The sequence below is a fragment of the Cupressus sempervirens genome, chromosome 1, assembly GCF_028749045.1.
Source record: "Cupressus sempervirens isolate cs-2001-9-10 chromosome 1, ASM2874904v1, whole genome shotgun sequence".
In the NCBI taxonomy this organism is placed as follows: Eukaryota; Viridiplantae; Streptophyta; class Pinopsida; order Cupressales; family Cupressaceae; genus Cupressus; species Cupressus sempervirens.
This window is the reverse complement of record NC_143118.1, coordinates 45,972,610-45,989,525: the sequence shown is the minus strand read 5'-3', so window position 1 is coordinate 45,989,525 and position 16,916 is coordinate 45,972,610. Positions and strand designations below refer to the sequence as shown.

General features: G+C 34.2%; 1 pseudogene; it reads left to right on the top strand.

Annotated features, from left to right (window-relative positions):
• The first annotated feature begins 4,279 nt into the window (after positions 1-4,279).
• The window catches only part of LOC149576091 (putative protein phosphatase 2C 55), a 117,611-nt pseudogene continuing 104,974 nt past the window's right edge, over positions 4,280-16,916 (top strand).

Here is a 16,916-nt window from a genome sequence, read left to right as displayed (position 1 = left end):
TGTTCAATATTTCATTCATTGGAAATATTAAAGTATGAAGCTGCTTCTTCTATAAAACCGGTCGTCACCCTGCTTGACATGCAACACATCATCCACTCATAATTTATACACACGTCAAATATCACTTCTTTTCTTCATCGTTGGGTCTACTGAAACCCACCAGAATCTACTCGATTATTGTTGAGGACCACCCTGCCATGTCTTTCAGTGGGCAATTAAATATTTTCAGAACGATATTACTGTTCAAAGAGAATGGATTACATATACATCCGGCCTCACCAAGAAACAATAATGAGTAATAATGAATTCCTATTTCATGTGGTTGGAGAAATGGCATGATGCAGAGCCACGATGGAAAATGTGTTCATGAAAAGATCCAAGTAAGATCCGTTGATCGCGAAAGAGGCCCTCGATTCGTTTATGGCAATGAATCACAAAGAAACGTAGACCCACCATTGAAAATCTTTTCATAATACCTATTAATTGAGAAAAGGCTCTCCACCCATTTATAGGTAAAGACTATTTCAAATAAATACATTTTATCTTATTAAATGGCGTTATAATTTAATATTGATTTGTAACATGTGAAATGTTTATAGATGTAGACATATTAAATTGTATGTTTGTTAAGCTAATTAAGAAGTTTGCTGAAAAGGATTATTACTTGTATTAATATTTTTGTATGGAGGTTCTTTGTGAAATCATTTTAATTATTTAATATGGGAGCATGAGTCAATGGAAGAAGCTCTTCAAGGATTAAGGGGTGTTCATTCTCTAAATTCATTTAGGGCACGATCCTACCCTCATCCATTTTCGATGTTGGAGCCTTACACTCGACAAGACTTATCCCTCGTGGGCTCTTTAGGAACCTTTCAACTTCACTGATAGACCAAGGGCCCATTAACCACTGGTATTAATATTTAAATCATTTGTTTCATTAAAACTATATAAATACCCTAGGGTCAAGCTCATTAATTCCTATCAATGATTCTATTATATGATAGAATCTCATTTTATTGTCTAAATTTTGAAAGGTGGACAAAGAAAAGAGCAATTAATGTATACGTCATTTGTAATAGTCAACATGACTCATATATTTTGATATAGAATATTTTTTCTTATAGAAATAGGACCCAAAGACTTATGAAACATGATAGAGGCAAAATAAGATCAAACTTAATACTCTTGTCATACAAAATTTATTAAGTACCCGTAAGACAAACCTAAATTATTATCTTAAATAAATCATACATGTTCATGTCCCTGTTATCACACATGTTCCATCCAAAGAGTTTAGAAAAAAAAGTTTAAAGTAACATTTTTTATTTTAAACAAAATCAAAACCAAAACCATATAGCATTCTCAATATGTAAAGATTTTGGCTTCTAGCAAATGATTTGAATATTCACATTAACATAGAGGAGGTATACCTAAACTTATATTCTATATTCACCAAAAAATAGTTATTGTAAATTTTAACAATAAGAATTATATGAGCCCAAACTCTATTATTAGGTTTGCTTCTCTAAAGAGCGGAATCTTCTCACTTTTAACATGACTTGTCGATTTTCAAGAGTAGACCATCTTGTAGATAAAATGCTAGTTGTGTGCACAACCAGGTCCTTATCTTTTTATGTACTTTCTTACATGTATCTCTTTATTGCAATCTTTGCAAATGATTTTATTTAGAAAAGCCTAAAAATTACTAAAAATGAATGCCAATCTAGGTTGGGTCTATTTAGAAAAAGTGTGCATATTAATAATACATTTTTAGTTGATTCTACATGTATGTAGATTGCTCTTCATTTTCATTTTCATTAGTTTCCTTCCTAAGACAAGATTCTAATTCATTCATTGAATTCATTTATTCAATTAAAGTGACCAATCATATTACAAAATTAAATAAGTTTCTATGGTTTGTATTTACATTTTATTTTACTCAAAATTATAATCTCAATTTTCTAGAGTCCTATTGGACTATACTTGTAGGGGAGAAAATTAATTTTCATCAACATAAAAATACAAAAAATTTAGACAACAAAATATTTTGGTACTAATATTGTTAATAAATCAAATAATAATAAAGTCTTATCTTCTTGTACCATGTTTGCAACCTTGTCAAAATTCATTAGCAATTAGAAATATTAAAAAGTAGGGTGGGAAATCGGTTTATAAGGAATGCAAAGAATAAATGTGGAGGGGCACATCAAACAGCCAGTGGCTAACTAGCCGACTAAATCTTCTTTTATATAATTTTAAAAATAAATACAAAATAAAAAAGCTATGGTAAAATAATTTATAAATTATTTTTAAATCATCAAAATTAATTTCTTAGGAGATTTTTTGTCAGTTTCATAGACATTGCCCATCAAACATGCCTTGTGAAGCGTAAGAAGGATACCAAGGGGTGTGTGTTGGGGGTGGGGGGGTGGGGTGGTCAAGGAAACAAAGATAATTGGTTGACCTTAAATATGGCAATACCATATGATTGATGGAATAGGTAGAAATTTACTCATACCCACCCCTTAGCAATTTGTACCAACTGGGCTCTACTATTTGGCATTCTCTATGAATCACTCCCACATTAGGTGCCATCACTACCTTTTTTTGTCTTCAACTTCACATCAATTGTTACACCACTCCCACGGTTTGTCTTTCTCCATCGTGTTAGTCCTAGATTAGCTCAAATAACTCACCCTTGGTTACTTAAAAAAAAAAAATCCCCTTCTTCTCAACACAACTAAAGTTGCAATAATAGTATTTTCTATAAATTGTTAATTGTATATTATCATGTTTAATAAGTTGTGGTTCAGAACAACTATAGTTCATAAGAATTAAAATTTAATGTATATGTTTTTTTTTTCAACTATAATTGAATATTAATAATTATACATTAAAATATAATATAATTTGATCTACGATATATATATATATATATATATATATATATATATATATATATATATATATATATATATATATATATATCACATACAATTTACATTTTTTTAATAATATAATTACTTTTTGTAAATTTTAAGTATATTTTTAAAATTATATATTAATTTAAATATATAATTTTTTAAAATAGTCTAAATTCAATGAATTTGTTTGATTTATTAAATGAAGCTTTTTCTCATATTTAGCTTAAAAATTTGAGTTAAAAAATTTCAAGCTTTAATAAATTCTCAATTTTAATTCTAAAGTAAAAACTAAGAGTTCTTATATTTAAACTAAGAGTTCTCATACTTTGTTATACAATTTATAATTTTATTAAAATTTAATATTTAGCATGACAAATGAAAACATGAAGCTATGTTCTAAATTTTTTTTGGAATTTTTGATCTTTTGTTTTTAAAGATTAGATTATTTGATAATACTTGATCATTGGTCATTATATTTGATAATATTTTGAGGACAATTATGTGAGATCTCTATATAACAAATGTTATGCATTCAAATCTAAAAATAACTTAATTATATTTTCACTTCTCTGTATAACAATCTCTATCTTATCTTTATTGTTATTTCTCCCCCTCTCCCCTTATTTCAATTTTTATTCATTCCTCCTTCTAACTATTGGTATGTGTCAGGAATTTTGACCCAATGTGTCTCTTGTTAATCAATTGTGTTTTATAGTCTACTACAAATTACTTGAAATATATCTCTCATAATTTGGGAGGGGACACCTAATCTTCTAGAAATTATTTCCAATATATGAGATTCTTTGTACTTCTAATATGAAGGAGGTGTTTTATCATTTTTCAATCTACAAAGATTCTTCATGCAACTAGAGGACTCGTAACTGTGCTTGAAATATGAGGTGTACATGCCTTATGTCTATAAGATTTGAACTTGTGACATCTCTACAAGAATACAAGTTCTCTATTTTTAGACCAACTCATATATGTACTATTTGTATTTATAATTTCCTATGTTAGATCTGTCTAAGATTTGTCTTCTTTTAGACATCCTTATATAGAAAGAGATAAAAGCTAAATAAATTTCTCTCAATGATAGTTTCTTTTAACTACCATGAAAGTACAAATGAATCACATCAAATGTTAAAAAAACATTGCAGCAACATATTTACTTGGCAACAACCTTAATTTAAAACCATTGACCTAGAAATAAATAATAATAATAATAAATGTATGTGAATTATTTCTGCTAGAGTAAAGTCACATTAGATAATAAAATAATACCATATATAGTAGGGAGGCCATTTAATGTGAGAGAATCGATGGAACATCTTCTTCATACAAGAGAGAAAATAAAAATGCGGTGCACGGGTAAAGGGGCGGTGCCCGTGAAAGAGACAAAGTAAATAATTTATTTCATGGGTTACATGCAGCGAGAATAAATGTAATGTTGAAGTTGAAAGAAACAATCGAATTTTACATTAAGCCAAAGTATTATTATTCTAATTATTGTTATTGCTAAATTATTATGTATTATTGCACTTTAGACCGCAAAATCACGGTTTCCAATGTTATCACACAACCAGACAAAACAACACCAACGGTCAAAATCAGGTCCATCGTGAATCCCCAAAAGATACGTTTTATGTCGTTTTCATGCTCTGTTGTCCTCGACGGCGATTTGTACGACCTTTCCTTTTATACATACGGGAATATTCGTGTTGGTCATAGGAATATCCCTAAAATTGGCGCTCACTCAGATTGTATTTAGTTTTTGTTACATTTCATTTTGGTACCTAATGGAGAACATTGGGGACCAAATTTTTTCCCATTCTAAGGCAGGGGTTCTATGAGAGGGGCTTGTGCTCTATTTTTGTGGAGCAAGTGGCTCTATGGTAATATTTTAGAGGGTGCTAAAGTTTTAATTGGAACCTTTTCCTACAAAATAGGAGCCTCAAATTTATAGCTCTCTCGATTTAAATGGATGAAATTGGGGTGGGGCTGGATTTAGCCCCACCTTAGGGAAGATTTATGCCATTTCTCAAACCTACTTTTTATTTTCCCACCAAAATGAAATATTCCCAGTAAACAAATTTGTGAAGAATTTTTTTTATTTATTTTCAAAATGCATGAGACAATCATCTTCCTTGAATTTAGGGACTAATTTTTAAAACGGATTCACATATAAATCCATAAGAGTGCTTCCCTTTTTAAATATGCCTAAAAAATCTCTGGCACCCGCTCTACTTTTAAGGAAGCAAGTGCCTATAGGACCCCAGCCTAAGTGGCATATTCCAACATAAAATCGGTTTACGATCTTTATATCTTTACTCATAATTTAATTCATTAATTTATTTTATTTTACTACACCTAAGGCATACTATACTGGGGGAAATCGATTGACTTCTACGTCAACTATCCATGCTACATCTTAATGCTTGCAAGACAATGACAACAATCTGAATTATGCTGGCCATTGAGTTCTTATTTTAATTTTTATGTAATTATTTTAAGGTGGGGCACATCAATATTGACAAATAAGGATCATTATTATTATGTTTTGTATTTTTATGTTCAAATATGTTATGTTTGGAGATATAGAAGAATGTAGTTATTATGTCATAATATATGTAAATTAAATGCACTTCACATATAGATTCTATACTCATGAATAAATTCCTTTTGTTTTTTATATGGAAAAAATTAGCAAAATAAATTGTTAAAATTATTTATTTGCTCTCTCTAATTAAAATATAATAGTCAATTACTATTTCATTTTTAAATATTTTGTTATATTTTATTTTTTAGACAATATTTTGTTTGTAATTTTTTTTTTTCATTGTTGAATGTGGTGTCTCGTTATTTATGAAATAAGTTTGGAACTTTCATGAAATTGAAGGAATGGTTTTTTTTTGTTTTTTTTTGACAAACCAATAAACCTCTAAGTGAGCCTCCTATTTGAACAATTCATACCTTATGATATTGACAAAAAGTAGTTTGACTTTCTCACACTAATTATGTTAATTTCTATTTTTAAAATTTAGTCTCTCCTTAACTTTATTTAGAATTTATTTTTATGATGATACATGATTGTTATATTATTTATTAGAAATTATTATGTATAATTATATTTATAACAAATCATATAATAATAATAATAATAATGTTACTTGTGAAGTTATCTTTCGATTAATCTCAAAGTTTCAAATCTTTCTTCTTTCTATCTTTAATTTGTAAGGATAATAAAATTAGTTTATTGTTTATTAAATTAGAAAGTATATTTTTTAAATAATAAACATCATATAATGGTTAGGATTCACATGATGGTTAGTATTATGGTTAGAGTTAGGATTTTGATTAGGGTTAGAGTGGTTCAAGAGTAGGACTAGGACTAGAAGTAGGATTAGAGTTAGGGTTGAGGTTTGAAAAATTGTTATTATTCTTGTTATCATTATAATTAGGACTAGGGTTTAGAATTATGATTATGGTTAGTGTTGTCACACAAGTTTGCACCTATGTCCAAAGTTTTTACCTAAGGACAACCTTGTGAAACATGGAAACAACCTCCAAGCTGTGGGACTTAAACTGTGAGGTTGAGTCTCCAGAGAAGGCTGGCTTCCTTTACTTTAAATGTGCACCTAACTACACTTGGAGAGGAAAAGGGAGATGGAATGCATGAAAACAAATCTATGTACTCTAACCTAAAGGGTGATGCACCAAAATAGAGTGTTTGAACCGATCTCTGCCCATACATGCACACTTGAACTAAGATGACATCAAATATATACAGATCTAGACATTGTTTTAATCTAACAATCACATGTAGATCAAAAAATCCAAATAAATGACACAAGGAAGAAGAGAATTCACTTATATATCATTCATAGGCCAAAAGGAGATACAGTCATGCAAGATTGTAGATATCTACAATATATTAATGAGAGGAAAATAGGTATTGCACAATACATCAATGGCTGAACGAGATAAGGTAGAATGTCATATAGTTTAAAGGCAAAGGGGATTTACAGTAGCATGCCAAAGCAATGCTAGAGAAATAGAGAGGGTTCAAACTGCCTTTATAGCTTAGGCATAACCGAGATATTTTTTGTCCTAAACCAAACTCAACCACTACCATTTAAGATTACAGAGAACAATTATATAGATTTGGAGAAAATCTAATCTAAGCACAGGTTTAGATGCAATTAAATCCAATATTTTGCCAAAAAAAAGCCCTAAGAAAACAAAAATGATGCCATTAATCATTTTCACCAAGTAGATTGATAAAATCAAGGGTGGTGGAGTGTTGTCCTTCATTTACCAAGCATGACATTCATTCAAGACTAGTTGGAATCGATCATGAAGACTAGATCATGCAAGAAACCATCTCTCCCTCATTTCTGGCTTTACAAATCAGTGAGTTCAATAGGTCAACTGAGTCCCGCAACCAAGATGAGCCACATAGGCCAATAGTCTTTTATCTTTCCACCACCCTGCAAGGTCTTCATAGGTTTGACCACCATATCACCTTGATTGTGCCAACTCCTAAAGTTAATTGCCAACGATTTATAATATTATCAATTCTAACCACAATGTCAACCTAACTGCACCTGCCAAATGTCAACTTGTCACTTTCTTGCTATGACTAAATATCAAGCAACTCCCCTTAGTGACAAAGTGACCACCCTTGACCTGCTTGCATCAGACGGTAGGAGGTAGAAACTAAGAACATGTGGCCCACGATATTGATATGTCAGAGACTAGGCCAATGAAAATCCCACTGTACACTAGATCAATCTGACTCATCACCTTGTCAGATTGCGATCCACACAACACGATATTGACATGTTAGCACGGTCAGAAGATGACCCACCAAAGAAACTCGGACCCACATAAACATGTTGTGTGATGTCACTTTGTCACATGACATAAAGAATGTGCAACTCCACAAAGCAACAAAGCAACCACCCTTGATGATGAAAGATTTGATGGTGAACAAGGTGCACCGAAGGAACTGGCCCACTCCTTGCATAGTCATTACCATAGCCAATGAAAAACCAATAAAATGCCAACATTCTCTGACAACTGCCCAACTGTTCTAACATGAAAGGGGGTCCACCAAGATCAAAGTCAAATCATTGCTATGTCGCATCAATTAAAGTGCTCACAACTTTGAATAGCGAAAAAGTGGCAACTGTAGATCATCTTTGATCTTGGGAGATCTGACGGTGAACAAAAACTTGCAGGGGTCAAAAAAGATAACTTAGGAAAAGGAAATACAAAAAAGGTTTTATTTTTATAATTCTATTGGCATTAAATATTCAAAAGTGGGAAGTGATTGTTAGACATTTTTCTAAATATGAAATATAAATTTTGGTGGGAGGGCAAAATAGCTAATAGTTAGGTTTAAGGTTTATATCATCATTAGGATTAGGTTTTGATTAGGATTAATATTTAAGGTTAGGCTTAGGTGAGAGTTTAGGTTAATGCAATGGTTAGAATTAGAATTGGGCCTAAAGTTTGGGTTATGATATTGTTTAGGATTTATGTGTAATTTTTTAGTGAGTGTTAGTGTGAGAGCTAAGGTTAGGTTAGGATTGTGAATAGGGTTTATGGTTTTATGGTTAAGGAAAGTAGTTATATTAGGGTGAGTGCACCAAGATGGTGTACAAAAAGGAGAATATAAGTGGACACTTTTTTTCCTAAAATCAGGTAAACCTAAACTTGGACGAGACATTTGAGGGTCATCCACTAAAAATGACAAGATGTGTAAAACATATAAATTGTAGTACTCTAAATCTACTTTCTAAATAACTAGAGTTTTTATGAAATGGATAAGATTAGGTGGGTCAAACCCTGCACACATGAAAAATAATTCTTATTTTTTTAGAAAACATAACATAGTTGTTTTCGTGTGCAACACAAAAGATCAAGTTATATTTAGTATCTTGCATATCCCTTTGGTAGGATGATAGCTAAGAGTCATATCTACAATTTGTGTATTTTTTTGTAATTTTATGATGAATATTTTTTTATTTATGAATTATTGAACTGACTACATCCTGAAATTTTAGTACAAGTTTGTGTTTTGGTACATGTTTGTGTGTTGAGCATAACTTTCATCAAAATAATTGAAAAATGAAAACTTAGAAAAAAAAAAAAAAAAAAGGTATATAGAATCAAGTAAAGAATAGTAATATATAATTTATTTTGAATTTGGTGAAGTATATAAAAATTTATTAAAAAAATGAAACCACTCACATGCATCTAATTAATCTAATAAACATGAAAGTAAAGACATGCATAAAAATAGACAACACACAAATTTGGTAACCCATAAACCCTCCAAAATGAGAAGGTAAAACTGGGGTGGGGATGACACCCACAAAATATCACTTCAACAATATGTAACTATTCAAGGTTACCATGTTTGACCACTTCCAATGGTCTGTCCTATGAAAGGCTTATCCTGTTAAATACTTTACACTCTGTCAAAAGTGACCTAGTTAAAGGATTTCACTACCCTGCTAAAAGTAGGCCTGGTTAAAAGACTTTTGTAGATTCACTTGGAATGCCACCATGTTAAAGGATTTACAAATGGTTGTTAGGCCAACCTAAGTCCATAGGATTTCCATATCTAATACAATTCCTAGAGAGTATTAGAAAGCTTTTTGACGTGATAGCTTTCCAATCTTCAATTGCTGATTCTAGATCCTTGTTCTGCTCTTGCTGATCTGATCCTTGCTTGATCGGATATGTCACTCTACATGGTTATGATACTCTTTTCTTTAATAACTAGATTCTAAAATGTTGCTCTATTCTTCACTAAGTCTTTTACCCTTCTATTCTTTTCTATATTTCACCCATACACTTCTATCCATCCTCACTCTTTCATAATAGGGCTTCATCCTCCTTTTAAATATTTTCAAAGACTTAGGGTTAGGTATGAATCTATGGTCAATATTAAATCTTCGTTTCCTACTCATTTCTTGCACTTTTCTTATTGGTTGCATGCCTTCTCCATTTTTCTCATTAGTTGCATGTTGATTGCATAGGTAATGTGAATGATTTGATCTTATCTTCAAGATCCTTTGAGTTTCATCCCATGTTGGCTCCAAAAATGATTTACATCTAAGTTTGTGAAGGCCCATACTCATATGCTAATTTATGTGTTACTTGGCACATACTAGTTGTTGATGCTCGACACATATAGAAAAACTCGCTCACTTGGCTCCTATAGCAATTATGTTTCATTCGGCATCTATAGTGACTCAACACCTATACTTTTCTCAGCACTTGAACTTCACTTGGCACCTGAAGATTGCTCGGCACCTATTGAATTTACTGGCTCAACATACACTGTAGCTAGATTTCTGTATTATACTCGGCATTGACTTGAGAGTTGGTTAAGTGTGTTGACACTCAAATGTCAAAACCAGTCTGAGACTAACAATCCCCCCCTTTGACATGAGTGGCAAAAACACTTAACTAAACATTATGAATCTGATCTCTATGAGTATACTTACATATTCTTATTTAGCATATGTACAAGACTTCAAAAGAACTTATTCAAAATTTTGTATACCTCAAAATCTTGTAACTCCCCCTGAGCTGATGTGCCATTTTTCATTCATGTAACCAATATTCTTGTGCTGATATATCTGATACTCTTTGCCTTATCTTCCTTTATCTGTAATTGTGTACCTTGTTTCTGCTTCTTGTACTTTGTATTTGTTCCTTGTCACTGTAAACACCTAAAAACCTTTAGAAAATAAAGTTAACAAATATCTCCTCCTTCACCCACCCTCATTAAATGCCATCCACTTGCCTATCCCTAAGCTAATCCTAAACCATCTAATCCATCCTCTAATCATTTGCACAATCCTAAGCAAGCTTAAAACCCTCCTAATCAAGCCCAAGTCAAAATTGCTCTCATCTCCCTCAAAATATCTCAACCATAAAACTTTATAAAGCCCACTAGGCCATAAATGACTCTTCCAAGCCCTTTTATTGCTCTTACAAGTCATTATGAGGGTCTTTATGAAGATTTTATCCCTTGAGCCTCCTTTGTTGACTCATCCTTCCCCTTTCCTCCATCCTTTCACCCTATGACATGTGCCACTCCCTGATTGGCTATAAGGAAGCACAATCCATGTGCTCTCTTCTCATGCAATCTGAGCCCTCCATGAGCTTTTTCCCATCCTTGCATCTTAGCCCTCAATCCCTCAAGCCTTTTTCCTATTTAAGGAATCCTCTCCCAAGCCATTTTAACACAATCCATGAAGTAAAGTCAGAATGCCATTTTAAGAAGCCATTTTACATCAAAACCATACACTCACACCCAAATTCCAACTCCATTTGAAGCCATTTTTGAAGCATAAGCTTGAGCATACATCTTATCTATTTAGACAAAGCCACTCAACAAGAGAGCTTCTTATTGAGAGAGCCCATTAATGGCTCATATTCTCAATTGAGAGCTCATCTTAGTCTTTCTTGAAGTTTATGAATTTTGTTTAGTTTGTAGAAACTTTTATTTAAATTTGGTTTCTATTAGCATACTAACATTGCTCATATACATTTTGGCACACCCGGTGGGACCCCGCATGGGTCATCTTCATTAGCTTTTTTAGTCAAGTTTTGTATGTCATTTGCTAATTTTGGCTAATTTTGCTTGTTTTTGTGATTGGTAGGATTGTATAAATTGGTTTTGTAGGTCCACATGAGCATGAAGAAGACAAAGGAACTCATAGTCTATCTCATAGTATTTGCAGATTTTTCAAGCTTATAGGTGGACAAAGCACTTGGAATTCTTCTTCCTCTTCTTGTCTATATTCTTCTTATTCCATCTACTACTTCTTCTTCTTCTTGTGGGAGATCTTGGCCATTTTTTTTAAGGAAGCAAAATCATATACACTTCTTTTTAGTGCTTAAAATGAACCCCCAAATCATACTTAAATCCATTAAAAAATTAAAAATTTGCCAAAAAGAAAAAATCTTTTAACAAGTGAAACTAAACCAACCCAATCATTTGCATCCTTGCAACATCAAGGTTTTAGATGCATTCATGCAAAGTTAGGAACACTTCATTTTTGGAAATTTAAAAAGAATATCAAATTTCCATTTCAAAAGGTTCAAAATCAACACTAAGTGCACACTAAAATCTAAATCAAAATCAAAGCATCAATCAAGGATAAAATGAACCTCATTTGAAAATATTTTAAAGTTCTTTTAAAAATCTCATGAAAACTAAGATTCCTAAATGGTTGCCAAAAATTGTCCTAAAAGCTTTGTTATTTGTTCCAAACAAATGTCTTGTTGCAAAATCTTGAATGTTTCTTAGGTTTTTCATGCATCAAAACAATCTAGGAATATCATTTTTGGGCTTAAAATATGCAAACTAGAATACAAAATCTTGAATGAAAACCAAAGTCCAAAGAGTCATTTTCACTTTTGAGTCCAAAAAAATCTTGAATGATCTAAGGTTAAAACAAAGCACTTCAAAGTTCTTAAAAAAACACACAAAATATCAATCTTGAATTCTCAAAGGAAAAAACTTGAATCTTTAATCACTTGTCTTTGAATGCATGTTGCTAAAATCACTCTTGAGTGCCATGGATTAAAAATCAAGTTCTTTTTTTTATGAATGCATGATTAAAACAACAAATCCAATTTTGAATGCCATAGATCAAATAATCATCTTTTGGGGCATAAAAAGAATCTACATTTTAGAAGCTTCCTAAATTATTAAAACCAAATAAAGACACTTTAAGTGAGTTTGTAGTTGGACTCACCCTCTTTAATCACCCATCAATTTAACCATTGGTTGCAATCTCAACGCCATCTATGGGGATGGGTCTACCTAAGAGGGTGTTAAGTGCTCCACAAAGATCAAACTCCACTCACTTGGGTCTTTAGTGGTTTTTCTAAGTTAGAAAATTCCTTGAATGCGCATTAATCTCACTCACACTTCATTTGGGCATAAAAATTGGACAAATCTCAACGTGGAGGGCCTCCGGACACGCGCTTGGCAATCGAGTTTCACACATCTTTGTTTTGGGCTTAAAAAAAACTCACACTCAATCTTGAATGCCTAACAATCAATGAACATTGCATGGTTTGGACGCATTTTCAATGACGCTTGCATTTCTTATGTTGACAATCTCTCGACTTTCATTATGCTGACAATGCTGTCAAATTGGAATGAACATTGTATGCCATAATCACAAGTGTCTTCAATTATAGCTTACAAAATCTAAATCATCAATTGGAATAAACGCGTGTCTTTTAAAGCCCAAGATCATGCATGTGGTCTTGTTTTACACTTTTTAGGAGGTCTACTTGGGGATTTCATCACCCCTTGGGACGACCTCAACTCCAGCGTTTCGGTGGAGTATAAAAATCAGGAGGTGAATCCAAAGAAACCTCTCTTGGAATCAAGATTTTGTCACTCAGGCTAAGCCTCAAGGAACTTTATACCCTTGAGAAGTGAAAGAGGAGAAGTGGGTTACCGCTCCTCTCGGCTGTGTGACATATTTTTGGTTTCATCTATGGATTTGGGCCTCACGTACCTTGCATATATCGAGGACTCCCTAGCTAAACCAAATTTCATCCTTGTAGAAAGCTTCCTAGGATGTTGGTGTGTTTGATGTGCTTGCTCCAAAATTTTTTCTGCTTGTTTGTTCATAGCTTTTCAATGAATGTTTGCCAACTTTGGTCAAAATCCCAAAAAAGCAGAAATCTCCCAGCTCAAGGCATACTTAGCGTAGTCACTGCCTCATCAAAAAATCATCCGAGCTCCCCCGCTGCAACCGAATCTATCTAGTTCCTTGCTTTAGAACAATCCCAAATCCAAAGTCTCTCCAAATCATCCCCCCTAGCTAGCTAGCAACCCAATCCAAAATCACACCCAAGCCTTTAGAGAGTTGTTGTCATTCTGCTAGAATTTGCTATCTAATCAATCCGACCAATCCACCAGCCTCACCAAGGTTATCCCTTTGGTAGAGTTTTTTCTAGGGTAATCTAGCTTTGTCACTTGTTATCCCTCATCACCTTGAGCTAAAGGTTGGGATCCACAAGTGGTCAATCTCGTGCCATGCCCATAAGATCATTAGTCTATCCTTAAGTTGACACAATCTCCACCAATCCAACGCATAGGAAAGAAAAACTCTCACTTTTTGACAGCATGCCCTTGAAGTATTCCATCCATAGGAAAACCAAAAATCTCCAGCCAATCCTCCTTAGGTCTGTCATACAACTTTGACTCTCCCTAGGAAATCCTTCATCAGCTAATCCAAAATCCATGCTTAATCCAAATCCAACCATGAGCTTTCGTGTTCATCCATATGCAAGACCCCATCCCCATTTGACTCATCATCAAAACATGAAATCCCAAACCTATCATGATGTGTTCGGTCGTATTGTCCTTGCTCCCGCCACCTTCTATTCCAATGATGATGAAAATCTTGTTGACTATGATGGGTATATTGAAAGCCTTAGAAACATTCCCCCAAGCATCCCACAAAATCCATGCATTATTCCAAACTATCTAGTCATGCCATCTAATATCCCAGGTTCTCCTCCATCACCCAATCAACCAAGCTTCCAATCTTCCACCCTCATCACACCAGCTATTCCTATCAATCCACCACCTCCACCTCTGACACACAAGTCTCCAAGGAATCTCCTAGAGGAAATATAAGAAAAGCCGCCTCCAACAGTCGATAAGCCATGTCATCTAATCCAACCATGTGAAGTAGTCGGTGATGAAGCTTCCCCATCTATAATGTCACCTCCATCTCCCATAGCTACCATCCCCATACCATCTATCAAATTTCTTAAAATCCTTCCACTTCCCACAAGCATCAAAATCCCACCACCCATCGAATCGCTCCAAATCCCATCCACATCTCCTCCTCCAAGCATTATCCAAATCCCATATAATGAACCTCATGCATCCACTTCCATCCATTCCTGTCAAGATCTTGTCCAAAAGCATGTTGAAATACCCTTCGACAGAACAACAGATCCCGCCATCCCACTTATTCCCCTACATGATCCACTTTTACCATCCCCTCCATATCTAAATCCTACCATCTTACTTACTCCATCTCAAGATCCCTTTCCCTCAGCCCACCCAACTCAAGATCCTATCCTCCCATCTCCTCTGCTTCATGATCATACATCTCCCATAATCCATGATGATAGATCCATCGAAAAAGAACTAATTATCATATCCGAAGCTCCAACTCCTTCAGTTAGTAATGGACTCACATCTTGTGTTCCAAATAATGAACATCATATTGAAAAAAGAAATGAAAATGTATTTCTAGATGTTGGTATCCCCGCTATTCCTGCATGGTCCCAAGTCCTTCCATCTCCACCCCAAAGTTCCCATCCATCTTATTCTGCATCTATTTTGGGCCCTCATCCTACTCCTTATCTCCAACCCTCCATTTTGGCTCCATATATCCCTTATCTAAATCCCACACCCTTTCCATCCATTTTGGGTCCTTACATACCTAATATGAATCCTTTATCCCCTCCATCTATTTTGGGACCTACGCCTTCCCCGTTTCCATCTATTTTGGGCCCATATCCTTCCTTCCCTCCATCCATTTTGGGCAATTATATCCATCCATATCCTATGTTCCAATCTATCCTTCCATCCCCTCAAATCCACTAGCTAGATCATCAAAGGCACTCACCCTTGAATCCCTTCCAACCTTTAAACCCTATCACTCCATCAATTATCCCTCCATCTCCTCCATGCTCTTGTTCCCATCCCATGGCCAATAGAAGCATATTGGATGCCAAAATACAAAAGCATAAATCCAAAAATCCACAAAAATCCAAGTCTCAACATGTCCCTTCTAAAATACATGTTCAAAAAAAGAAACATTTAATCCCAATCAAAGAAAAAGTCAAGAAGCCACAAAAGCCCAAGCTAAAAAAGTCAAAAATCATATGGATACCCAAGATGCTCATAAAAGAAATGCATCCCAAAGAAAAATCTCAATTGGCATCCATTCATGCTACTCAAAAAGCATCATCCATCCATCCTTCATCCAAATCCCCATATAAGCATCCTTCATCCCCCCAATCCACTTTTAGTCCATATGCTTCTTATTCTAAATTTCCCATCCTCCATCTTCCAACTCTACTTTTAGTCTTTATCTTTCTCTTCCTCCATTTTCTCCTTAACCTCGCTCAAAACCATCTTTCCCACTACTTTATCACCTCTCAAGGTGTGTGCCAATGATGATCTTTCCATTTTCCTCATCCATTTACCCACAAGACTTATGTCTTTGCATCCATTATCTGTCAGACTCCCACCCACCATTCCACTTGTTCAATCCAATCCTTTTTCATCCATCCTACCAACATCTATGAGCCAAAAATAGCTGAAGAAAGCCAAAATCATTCCAGCTAAGTGAAAAGTCAAAAAGTCAAAAAATAATAAAGAAAAATAAAGCATCCACTGGTGAAAACTTGGCAATTCAAGCGCCTTGGACAAGTACCATGATGAAAACTTGGCAAACAAGCGTCATGCATAATCCCACCATCCCCAGCTTAGCCTATCACCCTCATGCTTTTGGTCATCTCTTGACATCCAACTCCATCTTCCAATCTATCCACCTATCCTCCACCCTCCATCTTCCATCTCACACCATCCACTTATCTCCTGTAGCTTCAGCCAACCATCCCAGCTATCATCCATCTCCCTAGCTCCTTTAGCTTTTTCCATCCTAGCTTCAATCCTATCACATCCATCATAAGACCTCCTTCTGCATGTTATCTTCTAATTGGGGGCACTATATTCCTTGGAGATCTTGTCTTGTCCATCCTCCCTTGTCATTGGTATCTAGCTCCAGGCTATCCTCATGCAAACCCAATGTCATCTCTTTATATCCATCACAATCCTAGCTATCTACCATCCTATCTAGCCATCTCATCCTACTCCTCTAGCTATCCTTGGTCACAAAATCTCTCATCATCATT